This window comes from Hippopotamus amphibius, chromosome 14 (genome assembly GCF_030028045.1).
Source record: "Hippopotamus amphibius kiboko isolate mHipAmp2 chromosome 14, mHipAmp2.hap2, whole genome shotgun sequence".
Classification (NCBI taxonomy): Eukaryota; Metazoa; Chordata; class Mammalia; order Artiodactyla; family Hippopotamidae; genus Hippopotamus; species Hippopotamus amphibius.
In genome coordinates this window covers 21392253-21409316 of record NC_080199.1, presented here as the reverse complement: position 1 = coordinate 21409316, position 17064 = coordinate 21392253, and positions in this window count along the sequence as shown.

The following is a 17064-nucleotide window of genomic DNA, read 5'->3' as shown; positions in this document are numbered from 1 at the left end:
TCATGAGAAACTACTACAAGCAGCTATATGCCAATAAATTGGATAACCTGGAAGAAATGGATACATTCTTAGAAAAATACAATCTTCCAAGACTGAACCAGGAAGAAATAGAAACCATGAACAGACTAATCACAAGTACGGAAATTGAGGCAGTGATTAAAAATCTCCCAACACACAAAAGCCCAGGACCAGATGGGTTCACGGGCGAATTCCATCAAACATTTCGAGAGGAGTTAACACCTATCCTTCTCAAACTCTTCCAAAATATTGCAGAAGGCGGAACACTCCCAAACTCATTCTATGAGGCTACCATTACCCTGATACCAAAACCAGGCAAAGATGTCACAAAAAAAGGAAACTACAGACCAATATCACTGATGAATATAGATGCAAAAATCCTCAACAAAATACTAGCTAACAGACTCCAACAGCACATTAAAAAAAATCATACACCATGATCAAGTGGGGTTTATCCCTGGGATGCAAGGATTCTTCAATATACGCAAATCAATCAACATGATACATCATATCAACAAATTGAAGGATAAAAACCATATGATCATCTCAATAGATGCAGAAAAAGCTTTTGACAAAGTTCAACATCCATTTATGATAAAAGCTCTCCAGGAAATGGGCATAGAAGGAAATTACCTCAACATAATAAAAGCCATATATGAGAAACCAAAAGCCAACATCGTTCTCAATGGGGAGAAACTGGAAGAATTCCCTCTAAGAACAGGAACAAGACAAGGGTGTCCACTCTCACCACTATTATTCAACATAGTTTTGGAAGTTTTAGCCACAGCAATCAGAGAAGAAAAAGAAATCAAAGGAATCCAAATTGGAAAAGAAGAAGTAAAATTGTCACTCTTTGCAGATGACATGATATTATATATAGAAAACCCTAAAGACTCTACCAGAAAACTGCTAGCACTCATTGATGAGTTTAGTAAAGTAGCAGGATACAAAATTAATGCACAGAAATCTCTTGCATTCCTATACACGAACAACGGAAGAGCAGAAAGAGAAATTAAGGAAACTCTCCCATTCACCATTGCAACAAAAAGAATAAAATACCTAGGAATAAACCTGCCTAAGGAGGCAAAAGATTTGTATGCAGAAAACTTTAAGACATTGATGAAAGAAATCAAAGACGACACAAACAGATGGAGGGACATAGCATGTTCCTGGATTGGAAGAATCAACATCGTGAAAATGTCTATACTACCCAAAGCAATTTACAGATTCAATGCAATCCCGATCAAATTACCAATGGCATTTTTCACAGAACTAGAGCAAGATATCTTACGATTTGTATGGAAATGCAAAAGACCCCGAATAGCCAAAGCAATCTTGAGAAGGAAAAATGGAGTTGGTGGAATCAGGCTTCCTGACTTCAAACTATACTACAAGGCCATAGTGATCAAGACAGTATGGTACTGGCACAAAAAGAGAAAGGAAGATCAATGGAATAGAATAGAGAACTCAGAAGTAAGCCCAAACACATATGGGCACCTTATCTTTGACAAAGGAGGCACGAATATACAATGGAAAAAAGACAGCGTCTTCAATAAGTGGTGCTGGGAAAATTGGACAGCAACATGTAAGAGAATGAAATTAGAACACTTCCTAACACCATCCACAAAAATAAACTCCAAATGGATTAAAGACCTACATGGAAGGCCAGACACTCTAAAACTCCTAGAGGAAAACATAGAACACTCTATGACATCCATCAAAGCAAGATCCTTTTTGACCCACCTCCTAGAATCATGGAAATAAAATCAAGAATAAACAAATAGGACCTCATGAAACTTAAAAGCTTTTGCACAGTGAAAGAAACCATAAACAAGCTTAGAAGGCAAACCTCAGAATGGGAAAAAATAATTGCCTATAAAACAACGGACAAAGGATTAACCTCCAAAATATACAAGCAGCTCATGAAGCTTAATACCAAAAAAGCAAATAACCCAATCCACAAATGGGCAGAAGATCTAAATAGACATTTCTCCAAAGAAGACATACAGATGGCCAGCAAACACAGGAAAAGATGCTCAACATCACTCATCATCAGAGAAATGCAAGTCAAAGCCACAGTGAGGTATCACCTCACACCAATCAGAATGGCCATCATCACAAAGTCTGGAAACCACAAATGTTGGAGAGGGTGTGGAGAAAAGGGAACTCTCCTGCACTGTTGGTGGGACTGTAAGTTGGTACAGCCACTATGGAAAACAATTTGGAGGTTCCTTAAAAAACTGCAAATAGAGCTACCATATGATCCAGTAATCCCACTCCTGGGCATATACCCAAAGAAAACCATAATCCCAAAAGAAACTTGTACCATAATGTTTATTGCAGCACTATTTACAATAGCCAGGACATGGAAGCAACCTAAATGCCCATCAACAAATGAATGGATACAGAAGATGTGGCATATATATACAATGGAATATTACTCAGCTATAAAAAGGGATGAGATGGAGCTATATGTAATGAGGTGGATAGAACTACAGTCTGTCATACAGAGTGAAGTAAGTCAGAAAGAGAAGGACAAATATTGTATGCTAACTCACATATACGGAATCTAAGAATGGTACTGATGATCTCAGTGACAAGAACAAGGACGCAGATGCAGAGAATGGACTGGAGAACTCGAGGTTTGGGAGGGGGTGGGGGGTGAAGGGGAAGCTGAGACGAAGCGAGAGAGTAGCACAGACATATATATACTACCAACTGTAAAATAGATAGTCAGTGGGAAGTTGTTGTATAACAAAGGGAGTCCAACTCGAGGATGGAATATGCCTTAGAGGACTGGGGCGGGGAGGTTGGGGGAGACTCGAGGTGGGGGGAGTCAAGGAAGGGAGGGAATACGAGGATATGTGTATAAAAACATATGATTGAACTTGGTGTACCCCCAAAAAAATAATTAATAAATAAATAAAATTTAAAAAAAAAGGGGACACACTACATACAGATCCTATAGAAATTTAAAAGATAATAAAAGTATATTGCAAACAAATTCAGGCCAATAAATTTGAAAAATAATATAAAATGTACAGATTCCTCAAAAACACAATATAAAAACTAGCGTAAGAAAAAATATATTTTTTCAATATATTTATAATTAGAAATCTTCCCATGAAAATCTCCTTCCAAAAGAGATCAACATATTTTATCAAATCAGCTCAACCCTCCCCTGATACCAAAACATGACATGGACTTTATAAGAATAGAAAATTACGTGCCAAACTCTTCCATGATTGTAGAAGCAAAAATCCTATTCAAGATTATAGTAAACTGAATCTGTCAGAATAGAAAGTTCTGATGCTACGAGACCCAGCAGAGTTTATTTTAGGAAATGAAGTTTGGTTTAATATTTGAAAATCAATCAATCCAATTCACTATATTAACAGGAAAATAAAGGAAAATAATATCATCGCAACAGATGCTGGAAAAAACTATTTGATAAATTCAAAATTGATTCATGGTTTTTTTCGCTATTCCTTCAAAATTATTTTTTCACACATTTATTGGAATATAATTGCTTTACAATGTTGTGTTAGTTTCTGCTGTATAACGAAGTGAATCAGCTATATGTATACATCTATCTTCATGTCCTCTACCTCTTGCGCCTCCCTCCCACTCTCCTTATCGCACTCCTCTAGATCATCACAAAACATTCAGTTGATCTCCCTGGGCTATGCAGCAGCTTCCCACTAGCCATCCATTTTACATTTGGTAGCGTATATATGTCAATGCTACTCTCTCACTTCGTCCCAGCTTCCCCTCCTCCACTGTGTCCTCAAGTCTGTTCTCTATGTCTGTGTCTTTATTCCTGCCCTGCCACTAGGTTCACCAGTACTGTTTTTTTAGATTCCATATATACACATTAGCATATGGTATTTGTTTTTCTCTTTCTGACTTACTTCACTCTATATGACAGAGTGTATGTAGAAGAATGTTGTTGTTATTGTTGCTTTGCAGTATAGTAATATCATTGAACTTCTTAATTCTGATAATGGGTATCCTCTTCCCCTCAAAAAATCAAAAATAATTGCCATCATCATAGCAGTCATGGCAATCCTTGGGTGGGTTATCATTTAAAATCTGTAACTTTTAAAGGATATTATTAAGAAGACGTTCAGTAGAAGACATATTTAGGCTTAGATTATTTAGATTATCTTTGCTAAATAATTTATATTAAAATCTATAAATTAATTATAAATAGAGCAAGGATGATTGTCTTTCTCCATGAGAACAAGTTATATACAAGTTATAACATTCTGTATCATTGCATTTTTAAAGAGATTTTCATAATAGTCTGTTTTCTGAAAAAGTTGTATAAAAGTCTAAAAAACTTTGAGGTATTTACTTTAGAAAACAATGATTTTTTAACACTCCTTGATTTTACTCTACGAATAATGTGCTTATTTTTCCACATTTCCTATCATTTAGTGAGATAAAAATAAACATAGTGTTTGGTATATGTCCCCTTTTTTGCAGCTTGTATTTAATTCAGTTATTTGCATATACTTCTATTTCCCTGAAAGACTAGCTAAGATAAACAGACACTTATACCACTTTTTTTTTTTTTGGCCATGCCATGCATCATGCGGGGACCTTAGTTCACTGACCAGGGATCGAACCCATGCCCCCTGCAGTGGAAGTGCAGAGTCTTAACCACTGGGTAGCCAGGGAAGTTTCCACATTTATACCACTTAAAAAATGTATTCATCACTATAATATTGTGTGACATTATGTTACAAAGTCCTTAGAACTTAAATTTCCCATCCATTACTGATTCAAGTTTTGCTTAAATAAGGCTACAGACTCACTAAGATAATAGAAATTGAAAACATATTCCATTAGGGACCAATTTTACACTAAATTGTGTTACCCAAACCCAGATGACTTTTCAGAACCTCCTGCAGGAAGTATATGCCTTCTCGCCACAGTGGCATTGAGTTTGATTTATCCAGGTTGTCCCAATATCATTTATTCATTGATCACTTCTTTTCATTGATTAAAAAAAAATTGACTTTATATTATAGTCTTCCACTAAACTATTTAATAAATTAATGATCACTAAAAATTAATAATTTAATATTTGTTGAGAAAATAAATGAATAAATGAGTGAATCATATACAAAATTCTGACATATGCTTATGTTTGCAACTGATCTTTCTAGTCTCTTCTATGATTCACTATATACTAAACACTTATTTTGATATAAACCAAAAAAAAGAGTAAATAAATCTTTCTACGTTCAGAGAAATATAATTTAGTTGCTCATTACAACTAAGATTCCAATGAAATTTTACAAATTTTTAAACATTGCTGAGTTTAATCCATGGAAATTTACTTACAAATAAATAAACAAATAAGCAGTATAGCTGCTGCCTTATTGTGAATAGGTGTTTGCCTTCTTAGAAAACCTGTACACACCTTGGATGTCTTATCATTGGCTGGGTTTAAAGTAAAATAATGATCCTCCTTTGGATGTACTATAACAACACAAACACCAAGAAAAAGACATAGACAGCCGGAGGTGAGAGTATGAAGATGCAATGTGCTTCTTCACTAAAGAACAAAGTGCAGGGTCAAGTACTGATCTTCTTAGGGTGGAATCCTTACCAGGCATCCGACTAAAGACTGAGCAGAAGTTAGAGAGGAAATCAATATTTCACCGCTGAGTATTTTTAGAGTGTAAAATTATAGGACGCAGAAGGCTCTGACAGAGAGCAAGTGAATGGTGCACAGTGTGTGTGTCTGAAATGTCTAAAAATGCTTCACTTGACAAAGCAGTAGAAGAGGTTATTCAGAGTAGCCAGCTTTGATAACTGTTTTTAACTTGTCTTTCCTCAGATTTGAACACAAAGACAAAATGTTATGTCCTGTGTGGACAATACCTACTGAATATTTTGGGCTTGCCTGGGTCCGTTTTTTAAAAAAAATTATTTTTAAATATGTGTAACATCTGTTACCTATAAAATAATTAGAAAAATGCAAACTGGCTCAAAGAAAAAGTTGTCCATTATTCAAATAACCAGAAATAATCACAGGTAATATAATGGGTACATTGATTCATTCAAGTCTGTCACTTCACAAAATCTCACATTACTTGTTTCATAAATGGAATTTCAGACTATGATTTTAATGGCATTATAATATGTTTATATATATAGGAGTGCTATAACTTATTTCAACAATTTCCAAGAATTCCATGGGATATTGAAAAGATATCCAATGTGGTGCTTTATAAGCCACGCTGAGATAAATGTCCTTGTGGTGACTTTTTAAAATATATTGAATTATATTCTTAAGTTCTAATCAAGATGAAATGCTGGGGGACTTCCTACGTTGTGCAGTGGTTAAGAATCCACCTGCCAGTGCAGGGGACATGGGTTTGAGCCCTGGGCCAGGAAGGTCCCACATGCTGTGGAGCAACTAAGCCCATGAGCCACAAATATTGAGCCTGTGTGCTGCAACTACTGAAGCCCTCACACCTAGAGCCTGTGCTCCACCATAAGAGAAGCCACTGCAATGAGGAGCCCATACATCATAATGAAGAGTAGCCTCCACTCTCCACAACTAGAGAAAGACCATGTGCAGCAATGAAGACCCAACGCAACCAATAAATACATTAATTAATTAATTAATTTTTAAAAAGATGAAATGCTGGGAGTAAAAGTCCTGATATTGTCAAATTATCATCAGAGAAGTTAAAACAATGTGTTCCCATCTGCACCAGCAATTACCACTGTACTATGAATTTGCATATTTTACTACTTGGGTTGAAAATGTATATGTTGCTATTCATTCTCATAGTATATGCTTTTGTGAATTGTCTGTATCTCTGGCGATAGATTATGTTTTGTTCCCACATATTTGCTCCCCTTCTCTGCAAGTGGATTTATACCCTCCCACACCTAATGCTATATAATCTTTCAGGGCCTCTTGCAGAAGGTATATGCATCCCTGCCTCCTTGGCATTGAGAGTGGTTTATCCACTGTGCATTGTATAAACATTCAATTTTCTGTATATTATGATGATTTGACATCTTAAAAAAACCTTTCTTCTAGGGAAAGTCTGCCCATCCTGGGGCAAGCTAATTTTGGAGGGGCGGGGGCATTCTGAAATGCCTTCCTCTCTACACCGGTGTGTATCAGGCAGGATATGTGAGGGCGTACTAACAATTCCAAAATCTGAGCACCTCACATAATACGTATGTATGTATGTATTTAATCTCACACTACATATCCTGTACATGTTGTCTAGAGGTTTTGGTCCATGTCTTCTCTCTGGAATCCAGGCTGAGGGAGTAACCACTGTCTAAGAAAAAGGAGAAGGAAAGAGATAAAGGATAAATCACCCAGTGGCTCTTAAATATTTTACCCAGAAAAAGCACATTATCTCCACTAGCATTTCGTGAACCAAAAACAATGCATGTGACCACAGTTAACTCTAAGGGAAAATGAAGTACAATCCTGTACAGGACTGGAAAGAACATCTTAAATATTTGTGGAACAGCTCTAATGAGCACCATTTGTGATACTAACTGAATATTCAACTTCCTAGTCAGAGGCTAGATGGAGATTGCAGGGATCCTGGTATAGAAAGAATAATAAAATGCATGAAAGGAAAGGGAAGAAAGATTCTTAGGAACCTGTAACTCTTTAACCACTCAGTCCTCTGTGACAGCACAGCTGAAAGACCTTACCTCCAGCTTAACCACAATTCCCATGAGTGATTTCTAGAAACACTCTCAGGACTTACTTATACTAATTTGTTAGGTTTTGTTATTTGTTTGCTTTTGTTAAGCTTGTTAGACCCAGTTTTTCTTCCTTTCAATTCTGAAGAGAAAAAAAATCCTTGCATGCAAAACTTTACCTATAAGCAAGAAAGTTTTATTCACTGTCTTGAAAAAACTAGTTCCTAAGTAAAATTTTTTTTCTTTAGTGGGTCAGCTAAAGGTTTGAGACATAGTAGTATCAATGTTATTATCTTGGCAGCCTGTAAGCATGGTGAGAGTGAAGTAATTGGCCAGCCACATATTGAGGATAGAACAATTATTTAATTTCTTTCCATGAACAAAGTATATTACAATTTCAAATATAAAACTTGAAAATTAATCCTACTCTCTCTCTCAACACAATACACAGTAAACTAATGAAAAAAAAGTCTTTCATCTTAAAAAGAGAATTAAGAAATGAAAATGTCATAAGAAAATGAAAATTCAAATCTAAATTCCAATAAATGTCTTCTCTGGTTGATTCAATGTCGTTCACTAAATAATGTGACTATGTCAGAGTCATCACAGTTGCCAAGAGTCTGCAAACATCCTTGCCTTGTGTCATAAGATGAAAATGAAAGAACATAGAAATATGTATTATGTACAAGAATGTCGGTGCTTCTCCAGAGTCTGACCTCAGTGGACGTTACAAGAATATATATGATTAAGATAGTTAAAATGTATACATTTCTAAGCTAATATGTATATTTAATACATAGCCAACAAATATAAAAAGGCAAAATGAATAATTGCTAGTACGGTGGATAATTTGGTGGGTAACAGTGAATAGTATTCTATCTGACAGATATTTGATCCTATTTCACGTGAGGAAATAAAAACATCCCCAAATCCTACCCATAGGCTTCTCTGTGAATTGTACTATATTTCTTAACTACCATGAGACGCATGACTATTCAGAAAGTACCTTAGTTACACAAGTAAAAGCCACTTGATTAGCTTTATCCTGGCATTTCCCTGCCTCCTATAGAAATAAACATTGTGCTTTGTAGGTCTCATGCTTGATCTCCATAGTTCCAAGCAATCAACTGAAAATTTACCACAGGAAAATTCTGTTCTATTCTTTGCTTCAAGGAGGGAATGCTCCTGCGTGGGGGCGTAGACAAAATAGTAGGTTTTTGTTTTATGATTCACTAGGTCCTCTTGATGTAAAAGCCCATCTGAAATGGGCTTGCTGGGAGTTACTGCCTAATAAAGCAAATTATAATGCAACAGTGTGTATAGAGCTTGTATCTCTGAAAGCCTGGGAAAGGTGACCACTGTCCCAGCAAACGTGGAAGCCCACAAGTCTAAGGGAACAGATAGGTCCGTATCTCAAGTCACAATTGTTCTGGGTTGTAAGAAGGTTGTTAAGCAAAGCTTGTTATCATCATTTCTCTGCTTGATGTCTTACACTTAGCTATTTATCCCACACCCTAAACTGATTGAAAATATGATCACTTTCTTGCATAGTGATGGATATTATGTAGTGATTGGCTCCATGTGACTTGGAAATTTCCAACAGCCCCCATTTTTTGTTTCTAAAATACCAAAGAAAATCCATGTAGACCTCAGTTTAGTGTGAGCCAATTTTTCTTGAAATAAGTTGTGAGATGATAGTCTAGGAAAAAAGAGGAAATGAAAACAGGGGACGATGTACAACAATTACCACACCCTTCAAACTACTACAAAAGAAAGGAAAACTGTGAAATAGGCAAGTATAGTTTCTTCCCTTATTTAGAGAGAAAATGACAGTCTCATTGACCTTGGCTCACCTGCGAGCACATCTCAGACTTATGTCAGGGTATCAAAGGCACAAAGATCCAGAAGTCACACAGTTCTCCATTTCTCTGAATAGAAACAAAAACACACAGATTTTAGAAGATGCAAGCAGGAGAGCAGGAAATGCTGTACTGTGTCTATTACCCCCCAAAAGTCTGACTCTCTCTCAGAAATAAAGCTGCTGAGGTTGAGAGTTCTGTTCCCTCATTTTTAAAAGATGGATATAAAAGAGTTTTTTTCACTCTTATCCTTTTATCTTTAGCATCATATTCCAAACTGGGACTTGCTCTTTTGACTCATAGCAAGTTAGGGACCTCTTCTTGTTAGTCCACCTCATTGCCACATTAATGTCCTTCATATTCATAAAAGGAAATGAGTGAAAGTATTTTTCTTGTCTGTTAGAAATGAGTCATGACCTTATACATAGAAATATGAAATACACAAAGTAAATTGTACTATGGTAGTGATTTGGTAGAATCGACTTTGTTATTCTTCTTTCCCTGCATAAGTGACCTTAAAGAGCTTTTCTGCAATAGTGACTCTTTCTCATAAATCTTAGATATAGGAGGTGTTCCATTATGTTTTTAAATGAACTCATAGTTGTGTATGACAGTCATATCCTAACATGAATAATATTTCTGTAGAAGTGTATTCAGACAATATTATGATATGAAGACATTGAGAAGATGTTAATCACAGTTCAGGGAATCCTTAATGGATATTGAGGAAAGATGTTGTGAACATATTAAATTTTCCTCAGAAGATGAAATTTGTATTAATTCTCTGAAAAACATTAATGATTAAAATGCTATGTGTCAGAGGCTGCTGTTTAGAAAGTGATTTCCTTTTCTTCCTGGGCCTACATTCTTCAGGCTCCGTTGAAATTAGATATGGCCTTGTGATTGACTTCTATTCAGTAGAATGTGAGTGGAAATGATGTGTGCTACCTCCCAACCTGGCCATCAAAGCTTCACATGTGCGGTGCTCTGTACTTTCTCCACTCATTGCTCCTACAAAGAGCAGATTCTCAAGATAGAAGGAAACGAGACATGGAGTAATCACGTGGATGGGTGCTTATTTGGAATCACTATTTAAGATTTCATGTGAGCAATAAATAAACTTCTGTTGTTTGGGAATAATAAAAAAGATCTATAGAATATTATGTGTAGTGAAATAAGTCAGATGGAGAAAGACAAATGCCATATGATATGATATCACTTACATGTGGAATCTGAAAAATAATGCAAACAATTGTATATAGCAAAACAGAAACAGACTCATAGATATAGAAAACAGACTGATGGTTAGTGGGGATAGGGAGATAAGTTAGGGGTGTAGGATTAAAAGATACAAACCACTATGTATAAGATAAACAACAAGGATATATTGTATAGCACAGGGACTCATACCCATTACATTGAATAGAGTATGATCTGTAAAAATACTGAATCATAGATGTATGCTGTACACCTGAAACTAATATGATATTATAAATCAACTATACTTCAATTAAAAATAAATAAACTTAAAAAGAAGTTTACCGTCTGATATGATGGACTAAGCTTATACCAGAACATCCTTCCCATAGATAAAAAACTATAAACTCCTGAAAAAATACAACAAACCACTGTCTAAAGACCTTGGAGAGTGAACAAAACAGGCAGATTCTGTAAGGGAGTCAACTATTGAATTAGCAAACAACATGAGACAACATGCTCTAATTTGACACTGTATTATAGTTGACGCTGTTCATGGTGACTAAAATTCTCTAGGAAAATCCCCATCTTTCTAGCCTGAAAATAACAGATTACAGAATTCTGGAAAGTGATAGGGAATCTTGGAAGAAAGGGAGACAGAGAGGGGGAGCTACAAATTCTGTGTAAATATCTGTGGCTGGCCCTTGAATTATGCATGCTCACCGCAGATTCAAAACAGTTCAAGTAAGAGTAAAATAACTGAGCTGAGATTTGAACCACAACCCAAGAGGTAGTTTTTGCCTATGAAGTTAATTGTCTGCTACACAAGAAGTTAACACTCTTTGGATGACTGTAATAGAATCCAGAGCCTTCAAAACATAACATTCTTAATGTTCAGGGTACAATCTAAATTTATTCATTACAGAAAAGAGAGAAGAAAATGTGACCCCCCCTAGAGAGGAAAGAACAATGGAAGAATAACAAAATTATTTTAAAATAATAATGAATGTAAAACAGTTAGGTTAATGCTATCTACTAACCTCAGTAATTAATATTAGCTTTATGAATACAATTATACATATTCATAAAGACTAAAATTTAATTTCTTTGTAGACAGACAAATGAGATGGACTCATCAAAAAGATTTCTTATAAACTAAGCTCAAAAATTAGAAACAAAGAAAGCAATCAACAAAATGAAAGGGCAACCTTTGGATTAGGTGAAAATATTTGCAAATCACTTATCTGATAAGGGATTCATTTACAAAATATATAAGGAACTCCTACAATTCAATAATAAAAAAATTAAATTACCGTATCACAAAATGGTCAAAGGACTTGAATGCAGTCTCTCAAAAGAAGACATACAAATGACTTACAGGTATATGAAAAGATGCTCAACATCACTAATCAGCAAGAAAATGCAAATCAATGAGGTATCACCTCACTCCTATTAGAATGGCTATCATCAGTAATACAAGAGCTAGCAAGTGTTGGCTAAGATGTGGAGAAAAAGAAACCTTTGCGCGCTATTGATGGGAATGTGAGTTGGTGCAGCCATTATTGAAAACAGGGTGAAATTTCCTCAAAAGTTTAAAAATAGAACTACCATATGATACAGCAATCTCATTACTGGTTATATATCCAAAAGAATTTAATTTAGGATCCCATAGAGATATCTACAGTCCCTCATTCGTTGCAGCATTATTCACAATAGCAAAGATATGGGAACAACCCAAATGTCCATTGACACATGAATGGATAAAGGAAACGTGCTATATACATATAATGGAATATTATTCAGGCTTAAAAAAAAAAAAGAAAGAAAGAAAATCCTAGCATTTGTGACTTGAATGGACCTGGAAGACATTATGCTAAGTGAAATAAGTTTGTCACAGAAGGACAAAAACTACATGATTCCACTTATATGATGTATATAAATAGTCCAGTTCATAGAAACAGAGAATGTAATGATGGTTGCTAGGGGAAGGAGGGAGAGGGAAATGGAGAATTGTTTTTAAGAACTCAAACTAAGCTCAAAAAATGACAAAAGCTCACTTCTAATATGCCTGAAATAAATGAATAAAGAAGACCAAAAATGAGACTGACAATATAATTTTTTATGCAAAAAGAAATGGATTACATCATTTTAAAACTATTGTTTGTTAAATGTCTGTTTCAATCACTGTTAAGTGGTTTGGCAGGCAATATAATATTGTAACTTAAAAAAATTCAGTCAGTGGATGTGGCTGTAAGATTTACTAATTTTATCACTATCTCATATGTATAATAGCATGAAAATAACACAATGTCTTTTAGGGTTCAGTGGAGGAAAACAGAAATCCATATAAGTATTTCCATATTGAAAGAGGAATTTGATACTTATAAACTTATTAGAAAGGTTAGATGAACAAAATTCATAGGGTAGCTGTTAGATTTCAACTCATGCCACTGCAGTTGTGAAAGATTATAAAATTGCTGCTCTTACCCAGAGGTGAGAAAGCCTCCTGACATATCTGCCAACTTCCCAATTGCCCACAGTCCTGAATCTGGGAACCAGGTAGTGCAGCATTGAGTTCAGCTCCTACAAAATTCAAGTCTGTGGAAGTCTACTTTCAGCTACCACCACTGAAGGAGGAAAAATCACCCCTGCATCCCTTCACCTTTCCAATCTTGCATAAGTAAATCTCAATGGCCAAACCTAAACCATACCCAAGACCTGGCAGCAAGACCTGAGGAATATAGTTTCAAGGCTTCTAGCCCCTGCAAAAAAGATGAAAATGCAGAATGATTGAGAATGGGTTGAGAATTCAGTCCACAGACAAAACCTAGCACTATAAGATAATTCACAAGACTATTGTAAACAAAAATGAGATGAAATATATGACAAGGCCCTCAAAAATACTAGCTCTTTTTCCCTTCTTATAACTACAAATATCCAGATGAATCTTCCAGTCTAGCCTTAAGAATCTGGTTTTACCCAATCAAAAAAATGAGCAGAAAACCTAAATAGACATTTCTCCAGAGAAGACATACAGATAGCCAATAGATACATGAAAAGATGCTCAACATTGCTAATTATTAGAGAAATGCAAATCAAACTACAATGAGGTACCACCTCCCATCAGTCAAAATGACCACCATTAAAAGTTCTACAATAACAAATGCTGGAGAGGATGTGGAGAATAGGGAACCCTACTACAGTGTTGGTGGGAATGTAAATTGGTGCAGCCACTATGAAAAACAGTAGAGAGCTTTCTCAAAAAACTAAAAATAGAGTTGCCATATGATCCAGCAATCCCACTCCTGGCCATATACCTGGACAAAACTATAATTCAAAAATATACATGCACCCCAATGCTCATAGCAGCACTATTTACAATAGCCAAGACATTGAAGCAACCTGAATGTCCATTGACAGAAGAATGGATAAAGAAGATACACAACAGAATACTACTCAGCTATAGAAAAGAATGAAATAATGCCATTTGCAGCAACATGGATGGACCTAGAGATTATCATTCTAAGTGAAGTAAGTCAGACAAAGACAAATACCATCTGATATCACTTATATGTGGAATCTAAACTATGACACAAATGAACTTATTTATGGAACAGAAACAGACTCACAGACATGGAAAACAAACTTATGGTTACCAAAGGAAAAGGGAGTGGGGAGAGATAAACAAAGAATTTGAGATTAGCAGATACAAACTACTATATACAAAATAAACAACAAGGTGCTACTCTGTAGCACAGGAAACTATACAGTGAATCCCCTACATATGAACCTGCAAGCTGTGAACTTTCAAAGATATGAACATGTGTTCCATCAGCTTCAGGCGTGAGTGAAATTGCAACTTGCCCTCCATCTCCTATTGCTGACCATCCTTCAGCTCTACTCCCTCCCACCTCCTCTCCCTCCTCCAGTCAGTAGCTCTTCTTGCCTGTTCAGTCCATGCCAGCCCACATGCCAGCTGTTGTACTGGACTACTGTACTTTTCAAAGTTCTGTACTGTAAGATTTAAAATGTTTTCTTTAAAAAAAAATAAAAATAAATTAAAAAATTTAAAAAAAAAGAATCTGGTTTTATCTACAGAATTCATGGGACAATGTTCCTCTCTAATAGGAGAAAAACGTTCCTGTGAGGAGCCTGGAAGAAGGACCAAGTTCTTCTGAAAAAACCTGGAAGGTGAAGAAGGAATAAGACTATCCGAGCTTTGGAACTTCCCTCACGGTGCAGTGGTTAAGAATCTGCCTGCCAATGCAGGGAACACAGGTCCGGGAAGATTCCACATGTCGCGGAGCAACTAAGCCTGTGCACTACAACTACTGAGCCTGTGCTCTAGAGCCTGCGAGCCATAACTGCTGAGCCTGTGTGCCACAACTACTGAAGCCACCCCACCTAGAACTTGTGCTCCACAGCAAGAGAAGCCACCGCAATGAGAAGCCCCTGCTCACCGCAACTAGAGAAAGTCCATGCACAGCAACCAAGACCCAATGCAGCCAATAAATAAATAAAATTAATTAAAATAGATTTAAAAAAAGACTATATGAGTTTTCTCCCCCAGACAGGAAGTAGATTTGATTCACTAGGCTAAGAACTGAAATGAAAAGGACAGTTGTTGGAAATCTGCAACATTCAAGGAACTTTGGGATCTTTGGGCAACTTGATTCTCATGTTTGGGGAAAGAGCTATTTTCTGTATTGCTACTGAGACTGATTCTAACACAATAAAAATTAAGGAATGTACAGCATTTTGTCAAGTCAAAGGTTTTACATCATAGGTAGCATCAGGAGGCAGGACCTTAGCAGGGAAGCTGGAGCCTCATGGAACATCCTTGTGACAAGCAGAGACACTGTAATATGCTTTGTAGCAAAAGCACTGCAAGATAAGGCAGGAAATATCAACAAGCTCTTTGACCTGATAGAGGAGTATAAGATGCTGGTCATGGTTACATGAAAACCCCCAGAGACATCTGTAAGGAAATTTTAGGAGAGGAGGGCAGCTAAGACCCTACTTTTGTTCAGATGGCAGGTAACGAGAGAACAATATAAAGACATTCGTTTTAACATAATTATTCTTTGTGAGTCACATAAACTCAAGATCTTTGGAGATGTGGACTACACACGTAAGGACTCGGCTCCATTGCTGTCCTTTCTGTTACCCAATATTGATCGCATATCCTTCTGTTACACATTTGGGACCAAGTACTTGCGGTATGACCTAGAGCTACAGTATTTAACCTTTCTTAAATTCTTGCTGGAGAATTAGAAAAATTTCTTTAGCTTCTGGGGAGAAAATATCCTTTCCCAGTGAGCTTAGGAAGAAAGTCCAGAAGAAGGTGCAGTAAAATGATAATTTCTATTTAAATATGTGAAAGTAGGAAACGACAAAGTTCTGGAGGGGAGGCAAAGGCTACGACCACTAATAAGCAGTATTTCTTCTGTGTCTCCTATTCTTCTGGAAGGGCTTTGTTGTTCTGATTTAAAAGTCAGGACAATAGTTTCCTCTGACATGACATTTAGTGTGAGTAGTAATTCTCCCATTCAATTTTACTATCTTTGAAGTAGTCACTCTTAACTATCTGCATTTTACAAGTGAGGAAAGGGTCTCAGAAAGGTTAAGTAACTTGTCCAAGTACTCTATGCAGGTTACAAATTACATTCTTCCCAGAAGCATTGAACTGAATATGTAAGGTCTTCTGGCGCATAAATTATAGAAAAATGTACTTAATACCAGATGTGATTTTTTTCTAGAAAATTTATCTAGATATTAAATGCAGGGGATTTGAATCTGCATTGCTTTATTATTACCATTATAATTATTATTAGATAATGATCAAACTCTATCAAGTTGATAGATGGAGAAGCTGAAATTACTTCATAACTCTAATCCCAGAGCACACTCAACAAATTGATGTATATTCTTCTAGGTAAATGTTTATGTTTTAATTTACAAATACTACATGTCTATAGCTATGCCATTTCCCCCCTTAACAAATCTCCTTATGAGTTGAATTGTTTCTAGTTTTTTGCGCTTTCAAACGATCCTGGAATTGATTTTGAAATTTCTTCTAAGGAATCAATTCAGGTGTGAAATACTTACTGCATCTTTCTGTTTGATCTTCAATTATTGTGTACTCATAAAGGGGCATATCTCCCCCCAAACTCCAGTAATATGAGTAAAATATTGATTATTTAGTAACCAGGAGTTTGCCTGCAAATACCCAATAAGTAGACCCACAAATCACGACTTACCTTAATGACTGAAATAAGGCAGAAATCCCTGG